This window comes from Lonchura striata, chromosome 1 (assembly GCF_046129695.1).
Source record: "Lonchura striata isolate bLonStr1 chromosome 1, bLonStr1.mat, whole genome shotgun sequence".
NCBI lineage: Eukaryota > Metazoa > Chordata > Aves > Passeriformes > Estrildidae > Lonchura > Lonchura striata.
In genome coordinates this window covers 111011735-111023874 of record NC_134603.1, presented here as the reverse complement: position 1 = coordinate 111023874, position 12140 = coordinate 111011735, and the positions used below count along the sequence as shown (strand labels likewise).

Here is a 12140-nt window from a genome sequence, read left to right as displayed (position 1 = left end):
AGTATATTGACTTAGTTTCTTCTGACTGGGAGTAGCATCCTTCAGTCAACAGAGATGCAGCTGCTTACACATCAGGAGATGTTGTGACCATTATTTCAGGTACCACAATCCATTTATTTTGCATTTGCTATTCTTGTTTTTTTGGCACATTTAGGTTGAGTAAACCCGATTCTCTTTTGCTGCCATAATTTAGGTGCACTTTAGCTGAAATTGCTAGTTTTACATTATTATAAACTGCCTTAAGCAAGTGTGACCAGAAGGAGGTAGTTGTTTGCATAATTATTTTTTATATATGTTATCACTGAATTTGTCTTACACCTTTTGAGGGTCTGTTTAGTCTTCAGTTAAAAAAAATCAAGTGAATGTTTGGTCTTCAGTTAAAAAAAAACAATTAAAAACCCACTTGAACAATAAAGGTATTAATGCCATTTTATCCTTAATATTCAGGTCTCTTTAAAATGAAGGTGTTTGTATACGTGGGATTGATTTCATGATTTCTATTATGTAGGCAGTGTAAGTAACATGTATGAATTTATGGAACTCTGTGGTGAATTAACAGTGTAAAACTGTATGTACATCACTAACACCATTTAGAGTATATTTGCTCTTCCACATTACCATAAAGGAGTCCAATAAATCTAAACCTAGTGAAAATTTCATATTTTATACATGCAGAACTGATTTTTCAATTACTTCAGACTTTTACAGAGCCTAATCCAAATCCTGATGAAATCTGTGGGAGTTTTTCCACCGACTTCAGTAAGCTTTGGCTCAGGCCCCCACTTTTCAATTTTTCAAACAGATTTGCCAAAAATCTGCAGAGAGCCAGGCACTTGGAAAGTTTTTACTTGAAAAGTACAGCTGGTTTTGAGTTGCATACAGGAAAGTTCCCAGTGCTTCCTTGAAACAAAACAAAAAAAAATATATAGTTTTAAAGGTCTTTTAACTTTAGGTAAAAGGGTGGCTTTAACATTCAAAACTGAAATTGCCTTGAGTCTTAGTCTAAGCATGACAAACTCTGTACTAGAAGATTGTTTTTAAAATGCGTAACTGTATGATAACAAAGCTTTAAACTGCAGTTTTAATATAACTTCAGCAAAAATTTTCTTTGGTTGTGAGTTTCAGAGAGCCAGGGATGTCTGTACTAATAAATGATTTCTCTTCGTTTTTTTTTTGTGGTTTTTTTTTTTTTTGTTTGTTTTTTTTTTTTTTTTTTTTTTTTGTTTTTTTTTTTTTTGTTTTTTTTCTTTTTCTTTTCTGCAGTGGAAAACTACACTGCAATTAAAGAATTATTCCTTGAGGTTAAGTGCACTAATATGAGAGAGAGCTCTTGAACTTCAGGGAACATTACCCAGCCAGCTCCATTTGGTGATGTAGAGTGGTTTTCAGTGCCTCTGGGTGGTTGGATCCCAGACTTGGAGGTAGATGTGTTTGGACATGCTGGGTTTTAGAGTGTGTGAGACACAGCCAGTGCCTTGGCAAGCATCACTCATACCCTTGCATATCAGCCTAAGGATTAAAATAGTGCCATTTTAAGGCAGCATCTTGGGTTGTGGATGACAGTCAATGTTCCTCAGTAGCTCTGCTGTGAATTGCACCCCTATGGTATTGATGGATTTTTCTTAGGGAGAAAAAGGACAGCATCTTCCTGAATCTAAATGCCTGACATTGTTACAAAGCTGTGTATCATCAGTATTAAACTTGCAGATTTTTTTTTTAATTTTTCTGGATTTTTAAAGAATGAGAGCATGTTTAGGACTGCTTTTTGTGAGCAGTCAGCTGTTAAATCTATTCATGAGCCTGGTATCAGTGGTTCAACTAATGTTCACATGGTAAGTGCAGGTCCATAAATTCATGTTTCTCTTGCTCCTGTGTTTATTCAGACTTGCCTATCCCTAAAACTTTGATTTGATATCTGAGCTGGAAAATGTCATCAAATCACACATTTATGGTACTTCATGACTCTGGCAGATTTAAAAATTTTTTTTAAATAATTTTTTTTTTCCTAATTGTGTTTTGGCTGAAACACAAAGACTGATGATAACAAGGATGCAAAAGGAAAGAGTTCATAAACTTGAATCCTAAAGGTTTTGTTTACATTCAGTTACACTTTGAGGCAAAGACTTAGCTCACCCTCTACTAATTAGATTATTGCTAAAGAACTAATAAAAAACTATTTAGCTACATAATGCTGAAGTATTTTTTTTTTTAGGATTGTAAAAGCCTTCAGCAAACTGGTAAAAACAGCAGGCTTGGTGAATTTAATGCGATTATCATGGTAGTCTGCATATCTGTTGGGTGTTTGCTGCATGTTCTAAGTGCAAATAGCACAACAGGGTGCTTTGCCAGGAGCTCTCTGTCTTTTGATGATAGATGTACTTTATTAATTCTGTCCCTAACCAAAGCTTGACTTATTCCACTTTAAGAAAACTAGTTAAATGTAAATTAGAGATATCACCAAAAAGGGTATTACTTGAAAGTTGGAAAATGATTAGGGGGATGTTCCACTGTTTTAATTGAGTCTCAATTTTAATGACTTACTGTCTTCTATGTAACAATAAACAGCTGTGCCACACTGTGTTTCAAAGAACATTTACTCAGCCTTTAAATTTACCATTAGAGATCAAAGAGAAGGTCTGATGTATATGGATGATGAAGGATGCCTCAATTCAAATGGATGGGTGAACAGAAATAGTGCAACTAGAGGTAATAAATATTATGAACAACCTTTTTAATGGAAGTTTTGTGGTTCTGAACTATATTAAATTTTACAGCTGGACTGAGAAATCTTTTGTAATAATCTTAAAACTCTATCAGAGTATTGATAGGCATGTGTTTCCTTTATCACTTTTTTCAAATAAACTTTTCAGTCAAAACTGAGGGTTTTTAAAGTGAAAATAATTGCTGATGACATTCTTGAAACCAACTTTTAGATGAATGGATGCTTGAATTACATATAGGGATTTGTGGAGGACTTGTCAGGGTAAAATCTTGTTGAATGATCAGACTTTCCAATTTTAAAATCTATTTAAATCTATATGAATTAGTTGGTTTTATTTTCTCTAAAATGGAGCAGGTTTCTTGTAACCAGAGTAGTCATTAGAGGTATTAGGTTTCTGTTCAGAGATGCTTAAATGAAGTTATGAACTGACATTCTCACTGAGTTGGGTCATTAATAAAGCATGGAACAATGCGACAGGAGTTACACAGGAGATTAAAGTTAGTGCAATAAATTATGTTCGATATCCTGGGTCTGGTTACATTTTACCAGAAAGTTGTTGAGTTGAGATTCTATGGAGTAATGTAAAATAGACTCCTGCCAGATATGATGAAATAGTTAAAGATGTTAAGATCTAGAAAGGGTCATATAACGTGTTACAGACAGGATTTCTTATGCCCCTGTGATTAAATGTCCTTCTGAAAGTAAGACAAGTTCTTATGATGCCTTTGGCAGTAAACAAATGCCATGTTTCCCTACAAAGGAACTGTATTGGCAGAATTAACACTTTGCAATTGTATCCCAGTCTGAGGAGAAAAATGAAGCAGTCGTGCTTGGATACATAATTTAATTAGTTATCAAGGGGAAAATGCTTGTTGTAAAATTTTACAACAGATTTCTCAAATATTTTCAAATAAAAAATACTGGTGTCTATGTCAAAAAGAGCCTTGGTTTTGGTGTCATTTTTGTAGCACATTAAAACCAGTTTTCTTCTAGCTTAGTGTGAAATTGATTCTCATGTTGATTCTCTCTGGCTATTGAATTGCATATACATGACATCATCTTGGTTAGTATAGTTATAGTGTATATTGTAAACCTTGTGAAGAAATAGAAGAAGTGTTCAATTATACTACTCACAGTTAATCTGCTCTGAATTTGGGTTCACGGATTTCCTTCCAGTGTGTACTTTGTGATTCACTGTAAAATAGGAAGCTTTTTTTGGTAACACTTTGCCAAATCAAGAAAGCACTTCATTTGTTGGGTCCAATAATTCTTATTTAATGCAAGTATACCACTTTAGCAGGCATGACCATCAGTGGTTGGGAGTAGTGTTAAGGGAGCGATAATCATTCATTTGCAGACCTGTGGTAAGGTTGTGCTAAGGAGAGCTTTATTATGTCTGGCACATTTGCTAAGAAAGAAAGATCTTTGTTGTGGACGCTGTTTATGATGTTATATTTTTGTCAGCTGAAGAATTTACCTTAGTAGAATGAAAAAGGAATAGATATGATTTAGACTCGCCATGGTAGGCTGCTTTAAGAAATTCTTGGCAGGTGCAGCAGTCTGGTCCTTCTGAACAGTGAAATAATTGCTTTGATCAACAAGATAAGGATGAAATCCTGGCCCCACTGGAGTCACTGGGAGTTTTGCCATTGACTTAATTTAGTCAGGATTTCTCCTGTTTACTTGACAGTTCTCTGTTACTGTTCTAACATTCATGTGGTGTTTGGTAACCTGACTTAGCAGAATGCATGAGAGTGAACCCTGAAGTAGACTTCTTTTAAAAGTACCTTCAGAGACTGAATTCACATCAGGTGGGTCTTTTTTTGGTGTTTGGATAAAAGGAAGGTACAGAAGGTTTGTTTTAGCTTTTTTGCAAATTTGATGTTACTAGAAAGGAAAACACAACTACAGAACTCCATTCTGGGAGGAAAAAAACTAGAGAGCTGCAGAAGCCACATTTTTTCTTGTAACTTTGATGCTATGATGGCAGTTCTATACTCTTGCCTTTGTGACAAGTACAGAGACAAAAGTATAAAGAAAATATGAAAATTGAATTTATTTCTATTGATTCCTACTGAGCACCAAATAGGAAACACTCAGCATGCTGTATTTATAGCCGTCCCAAACCCTTTGCAAAGCCTGACTTGAGCAAATCCTACAAAGTTGTTGAAATCTTCAAAGGACAAGAAGGTAAGGATCAATTAGCGAAGAGAAGAAATAGAAAGAATCTTAAAGTACGTATTACTTTCAGTTTTAAATATATGTTGCATTTGTTGCAAGTCAAATATGAAGTATCTAATTATACTTTATCACTTTTAACATGGACTGTAACAGAGAGGGCTTTTTGTGTATTTGGTACTTAACAAATTCAACCATTTAGGTGATACCCAAAAACCCCCACAAGTGTTAGAGAGTTCGCAGGATAAAATGAACAGTTTGCTTTAAGTAGCATTTCATGTTAGAGAAAGTGCAGATGCTCCTGCAAGATGTATTATATTTCCATAATCAGTGATAGATAACAAGAATTGTTTAACAATCCATGTCCTATGTATGCACTTAAGCCATGGGCAGATCAATAAAAAAGCATTAAGCCTGGTGCCAGCTGAAGATATTATACCTGCAGGCTGTTTGGCTATATAACGGAAACTGGAGCTGGGTTTCAGTAACTCTATTTAGGTAAATCATTATCTAGACAATGTCTTTTCCAATTTCTCTTTTAGTTCTAGGTCATTTGGAGAGGGAAAATCTATATTTAGCCAATGGACTTTCTTTTTTAGCATTTCTAACAAATCTTTTTTTTTTTTTTTTTTTTTTTGTGTATATGAACAAAGTATAGCTAGTGTTTTAATGTAAATGTGGTAGTGCTTAATAACAATAATATAATCTTTTATTTGTAGTTAATCCTGAGTTCATCTGTTAAAATTAATTAGGATAATCTTTGTCAGGGCTTTGAAAACCTCTAATTTATTGTCATATACTCAGAATGTTGAGGGATGTGTTGCATTCTAGATACTGGCCTGATTTCCTAAATTTTGAATGAGGAAGAAAGTACATTGGCCTGTAGGGAACTGTTTGTTGGATATGAAATCACGTTCAAAACTTACAATTTCAGAAAAGAACAGAGTTAAACGTTTTAACAGTGTTCAGAGGGGACATGGAATCTTCACTGTGAAGTCTTACACTCTCAAGACAGGCTACCATTGCTCTGCTTTACTTGGTGTTGTAGACATGAGCAAATTAAAGCAAAGGGGTAGAGAACACTTTTTACCAATGAAATGTATCCTTGGCCTTTAATTATTCTATGTTTGACGCCATTAAGCTTATTTTATGGAGAGGAGCTGAGACAACCTAGCATGCTTCAGTAATTTTGAGAGAAGATTACTTGAAGAGAATCATAATGCCACAGTAAGTTTGGCTATACAAGTTTTTTATATGAACACAGATTTTCAATGGAAGGAAATAAAGAAGCATGATGTTTACATAGACGGATTTTTTTTTTTTGGGTGATTTGTGGTGTTTTTGATGAGTGTTGTTTATTTATAGAAATTGTCCCCCATCAAGATATTGTTTTACATGAAGGAGTTCAGATCTTACCAAGGTTTGGAGGAATTATGGTGCTGTTGGAGTTATGAACTGTCAAAAGAAGTTGATATCACATGTCACAGGTGTGAAGTCAACAAGATACAGTGATGATCTTTGGATGCCATATTTTAGATGGTCTTTGGTTTGCCACTCAGATACAGGTATTTGGCCTAGCTAGTTTCTTTTAAGTAATGTACAAGTAGAGAAAATATGGCTAGTAAGTGCAGTAGCAAGATAATTTAAATGAAGAAGAGGTGGACTGTAAAAAGAACTAGTAAAGGAAAAGTTACATTGCTGAAGTATAGGAGAAACACCAGGCATGGTGTTAGTTTAATCAGTAGCTTCATAAAGTCCACCAAATAATTTAAAGCATATAAACATTTGCAAAATCCTAGTTTTGAGAATGGCTTTAAACAATAAAAAACAATTTCAAATAATATTTGACTTTCCAGACCAAGTAGTATTGATAGCCTAGAAAAAGGGATACTAGCATGTTCTTTTGGTCTAGTTCTGTAAGAAGGTGTATTCAGTATTGCTTGGTTGGGTTTTGGTAGCAGGGTGCTGCAAGGGCAGCTTCTCTGAGAGTCTGCCAGAAGCTGTCCCCATGTCCAACAGAGCCAATGCCAGCTGGCTCCAGGGCTGACCCACCACTGGCCAAGACCCAGCCCATCAGGAATGGTGGCAACACCTCTGGGATTGTGTATTTAAGAAAGGGGAAAAAAGTCTATTAAACTGCAGCTGGAGAGTGGAGTGAGAAAAACAGCTCTGTAGATGCCAAGGTCAGTGGAGAAGGAGGTGGTGTAGGTACTCCAGGCACAGGAGCCTGTGATGAACACCATGGTGAGGCAGGCTGTCCCCTTGCAGCCCATGAAAGTAGTGGTGGAGCAGATTATCCACTGCAGCCCATGGGGGTGGATGTACCCAAAGGAGGTTGGGACCCCATGGAGAGTCTGGCCTGGAGCAGGTTTCCTGGCAGGACCTCTAAACTAGTTTCCTTTCTTTTTTCTTGATTGGTGTGATTGGTCAAAACAAGCTATATGGTCTCTCCAGTTTTGTGTTATCTGGACAATATGTTTAGTTTTATTTGGAATAGTACATTTCATAATTTAGTCTTTATCTTGCTCTGTCTACTTTCCTTGAAGATGAGGTTGACATTTCTAAATAATGTTTTATTTAAAATAAGCATTACAAAATGTACATTTAAGTTTAAATAGACTTTCTCTAGCATGTACTGATGTACAAAGAAAGAAAAATGTGATTTGGAGGGGAAGGGGAGTAGGGGCTCCCCTTTTTATATAATTTTCCCTATGTGCTTAAGCAGATTTCAGGGTATCCAATCACATTTAGAAACAGAGTATGTTTTAAAAATGAGTAAACCCTTGTCCTGGTCAAGCTACAAGATGATCCTTTAAAAACCTAGAGATTTAAATAAGCATAAGGCATAAAAGTAGCAGACTTAGAGCATCACTTGCTCTGTCACTTATTTTATTTATTATCTTAGACAGTAGTAGCAGTGTCAGCTTTTAAATGAAATGAAACAGAATAGTTAATCCTGTGCTTTCTCATATAAAAAGCTGCTTTGTTTCAGACATAGCATTTTTATTGTAAAAGCAGACCTTGCTTTTTACAAAAAAAAAAAAAAAAAGCATCTGAATTTGAACAGAGTTCTCCCTAACTATTCATTATCTTCTCGTGGATGTAGTTCATTTTATGACATTAGTCAAACTGAATCTCTTACCCCTCTCTGAAAAGTTCAGTGCCAGGATTCTCCCCAGTTATGAGAGATTTTTGGAGGCATGGTTTTTCAGATCTTCAGATACCTTGTGTTTGATCAAAAGAGACTTCACAATTGTGTAAAGTCAATTCTATTTAAAATTTATCATGTGCATGAATCTCCTGGCTGCTTCTTAAAATGCTTGTAGGAGTTATGACACAAAACATTTATATATGCAAAATTGTTTATCCCTCAGTTGTATCATTTTCATAACATTTGAATGGTAATGACTTTAGTAAAATTGCATTATTTACACAGGTATAGGAGTGGTACTAGTGAAAGAAGGAAATTCTATGCCATTTGCAGAGTAAAATTTTCTGAATAGGAAGTTCTGTAAATGAAGGAAAAAGTTCTGTCTATAGGATGAAATGTAATTTTAAATTATTATGTACAGTTTTGTGCTCATTTCCTGCAAATAAACTAAACTAATCAAAAGTAGAGCCAGTTACCTTTTCTTGATTCCTCTTAAAGTTAATCCCAGAGATTTTTATGCTGTAGAATGTTGAGCTAACACAAGACAATACTTGGATTTATTTGGTTAGCAGAGTATATAGTGAATAAAGTATTAAATGCTGGTGAAAATAAAGTAAATATAAGTAATGTATGTTTCTTTTTGCAGTGTTGAAGCAAAGATAGGTTGGTATAATTGGATTGATTCTTAACTCCCAGTGCAATCAATAAAAATAATAGCTGACAGGTATGTTAAAACAACATTTTTAATGACTAAACAAATACAACATTTACATGTTCTACATACTATGAACAAATCTAATATTTTGGTGCAACTGAGAAAGTAGAAATTTCCAATGTATGAAAACAATGCTCTCTTTGATATCATTTACAAATAAGCAAGAATTTTCAACAAAGGTTGCTTTTCAGTTGTAGAAGGGAGCTTCAGTGTTGTTAAAAAAGAGAATTATCTTTTTTCCTTATGAATGCTTTGATTTCCTAAACTCTTAGTGCCCAAAGGATCTAGATGCAGTTTGTCTTATAAATCCACCAGGCAGATGCTGGTTTATTTGAATAAGGGAGGATGCTTTTATCCATGTTTTTCATCATTAGATAGATAAATAGAGAATACAAATTTATTTATGTTCTAAGAATTAGGAATAGGGGAAATAGAAAATCTAGGGAATAGAGGTCAAAAATATACAGATTTATCTATTAGCATTCTGAAATTATACAATTATCTGTTATCTAATTATGATTAATTATCCATTTGGAGAGGATGGAAGGGAAGGAAGAAAATAAACCCCTTGTTCAGAAACACCATCTCTGTGTTAGTATAAGGTATTTTAGTCTCATTCATAAACAGAATTATTTACCTCCATGGTTTATGTTCAGAGACGATTCAAAGACCTTGCTCTCTTGGTGGTCAGAAATCTAATTTCTAGTAAAAATTAATTTGTGACCAATTCTTTGTTGCTCTACAAGTGTCTTCTATTTTGCCAGACACTAAGGGTTTCTGGCCTAATTGCATTTTTATAAAGATCAGTCTGTTCCATTTTTAGTGGTTTTAGCTCAGCAAGACTGGTCATCTGCTCGAGTGTCAATAAGGTATGTGATTCCTATATGATCTTAGTAATCTTCAGCTGAAGTTTTCCAGATTTATCTAACCTGTCATGAACATGGTAACAGGACTTGAACTCAGTGTTCCAGATGTCTTACCAGTGTCTTGTGCAATAGTGTTACGCCTTTCTTGTTCCTTACATTAAATGTTTTCAGGTGGATTTCATAATTTTACTAGTCATCACTCTGGGATCTTTTCCTTCTGTCAGCCCGTGAATGTTTCTGTGGGTTTTGTATCTTCTTTCATTTTCATAATACCATAATTTCTCAATCTCATAATATTAACGCAATTACAATTGCTATTGAAATAAGGTATTTGTGTTTAGTTGCATAAATTTGACATTTTGTGTACTAAACAACTTTACAGTAGTTTTCCAAAGTGGCCAAATCTGTATATTTTCAGTAGTCCCTCACAATAGTGCTAGGAAGTATTACTCTGCCAATTTAATTTTGTTTTTCTGAGCAACATGCATTCTTCAGTACCTACATTTTCATCCCAGTTGTTAGTCCAATGTCTTCTGTTATCCACAGCATATCTGATATTAGTATGTTTTGTATGTATTAGTATGTATCTGATGTCAGTATGTTTTGTTCCTGTATTCTCTAGCCCAGAATTATGCATTAGCATACATCCCAAATGCTTTTTATTTGATTTCACTCAGTTTATTATCTGGATTGGGCATAATAGGTCCTTCATAAACTGCTTCTGTTTTACTACTGTTCTATCAAGGCTGTCTCAGATGTCCAAAATCCCCAGCAAAATGAGGCCTTATGCAGCTAATTGCATTGTCTTTTACTTCTTGTTCACAACTAAGATAAAAATCACATTTTCAATAACCTATATTTTTTAGCTTACTCCTGTTGTTAAGTGTTTTGTTTAGTTTAATATACTGTAAACTCCCTGAAGATAAATAGTTATTTGTTCCCCTGAATCAAAGACTATTCACTTGGACAGTCTTTGCACTATGGTTGTGTGATGGAACATTTTCATAACTAATGGGCTACAGACATTTACAGTCTCTTCAGCTTCTGAGTGCAGGGAATGAGGACTTGCTCTTCCTTCACAAGTAAGTCCAAAATTTGTGTCTGTATGCACATACATACACGTATATAGTGTCTGTATATGTGTCTTCATAATTGAGTCTTCAACTGGAAGGAAGTTTCATATGTGTGATTCAGGAAATACAAGTGAATAGGAACAAAATATTTCTCTAATTTTTTAGAATGATGGATACCAGGAAGGTTTGTTATCAAGGCTATAAAAGTCAGTTTTAGTCTGTTTACTTTCACTATAGGCTGAAGAAAGGTTAGAGAGTACATAAAGGCAGTGTTGTGAAAGTTTTTTTGACAGGCATGCTCCAGATATCCCAGCTGCTCCAAACACTGTCTTTGAGGTGCTCTCTGTTGTATTGACAGTTAGAAGCCAGAAGTGACATTGGAAATTCATTTAAATATGCTTTTATAAAAATAATAAAGAAAGTGTTTATCAAAGGGTGCATTATCTATTTAAGTTTTTGATGTAAATTAGTATAAAAGTCTAAAGGTCTAGTAGCCTCCTTACAACTGTATATTACCAAAACAATGCAATGCAGTCTCTACAAATTTAAAAAAAAAATCTTACTAAAAAAATATTTTATATAAAGTTTCTTATATATTTCATATGTGCATATATCCAAATACATAAATATACATATCTTTATGTGTGCAAAATGAGTTTATCTATATAAACCAAAACAAAAGCCTTGCATAGTCTTTTAGCTCCCCAAAAGGATAGCATGAAGTTAGTTTGTTACTGAATGGAGAATGTTGTCCTGAGATTAGATTGATGACAGTATATTCTGTAACTTTTGCTACTGCTGTATTTAAGCATTTGTAAAGAAAACCATGTTTAGTTATTCTCTTGGTTTGAAAAGACAGCTGTCTGCTAGGGAAGGCAGGAGCCTCCTTTGAAATGGAAAATGTAAACCACCTCCCACCAAATTATTATAATTTTGAAATTAAAAGTCTCTCAGGCAAAGATATGGGAATAGGAATAACAGTTCTTTAATAGGAAAATTAAAATACAAGTGTAATAGTACAAAACCCCCCCCATGGACAGGGTCAGAATATAACCTAACACCCTCTGAGTCAGGGTGTTGGTAGCAGTCCAATTGAAATGGTGGCTGCAATCTTCCTGCAGCGACAGGTGTGGTTCTGTTGAAGCAGTGATCCTGGAGAAGGGTGGAGTTTTCCTCGGAAGGTCCAGTGGTGGTGTTGATGGGCCTGGTCTTCCTCTGGGAATCCAGTAGATAAGACAGCTGCTCCTCGGGGAATCCAGTGGAGAAGGCTGCCCTGGTGTCCCAATATCTCAGATTGTATCCAGGTAGGAGTGCTTGGTTCCTCCCTCTGGGCTGAGCTTCTCACACTGGGATGATGTAATTTTATAAAGAAAACTGCCCAATTAACAGAAGATAGCTGCTCCTCCTCTAACAGATGGCAATAGAATACACACCC

At 35.0% G+C, this 12140-nt stretch overlaps 1 protein-coding gene across 5 annotated transcripts in view; it reads left to right on the top strand.

The window, feature by feature from the left end:
* Positions 1–12140, top strand: part of BBS9 (Bardet-Biedl syndrome 9) — a 278787-nt gene that overhangs the window by 150320 nt on the left and 116327 nt on the right. The gene's annotated exons all lie outside the window — the stretch shown is intronic.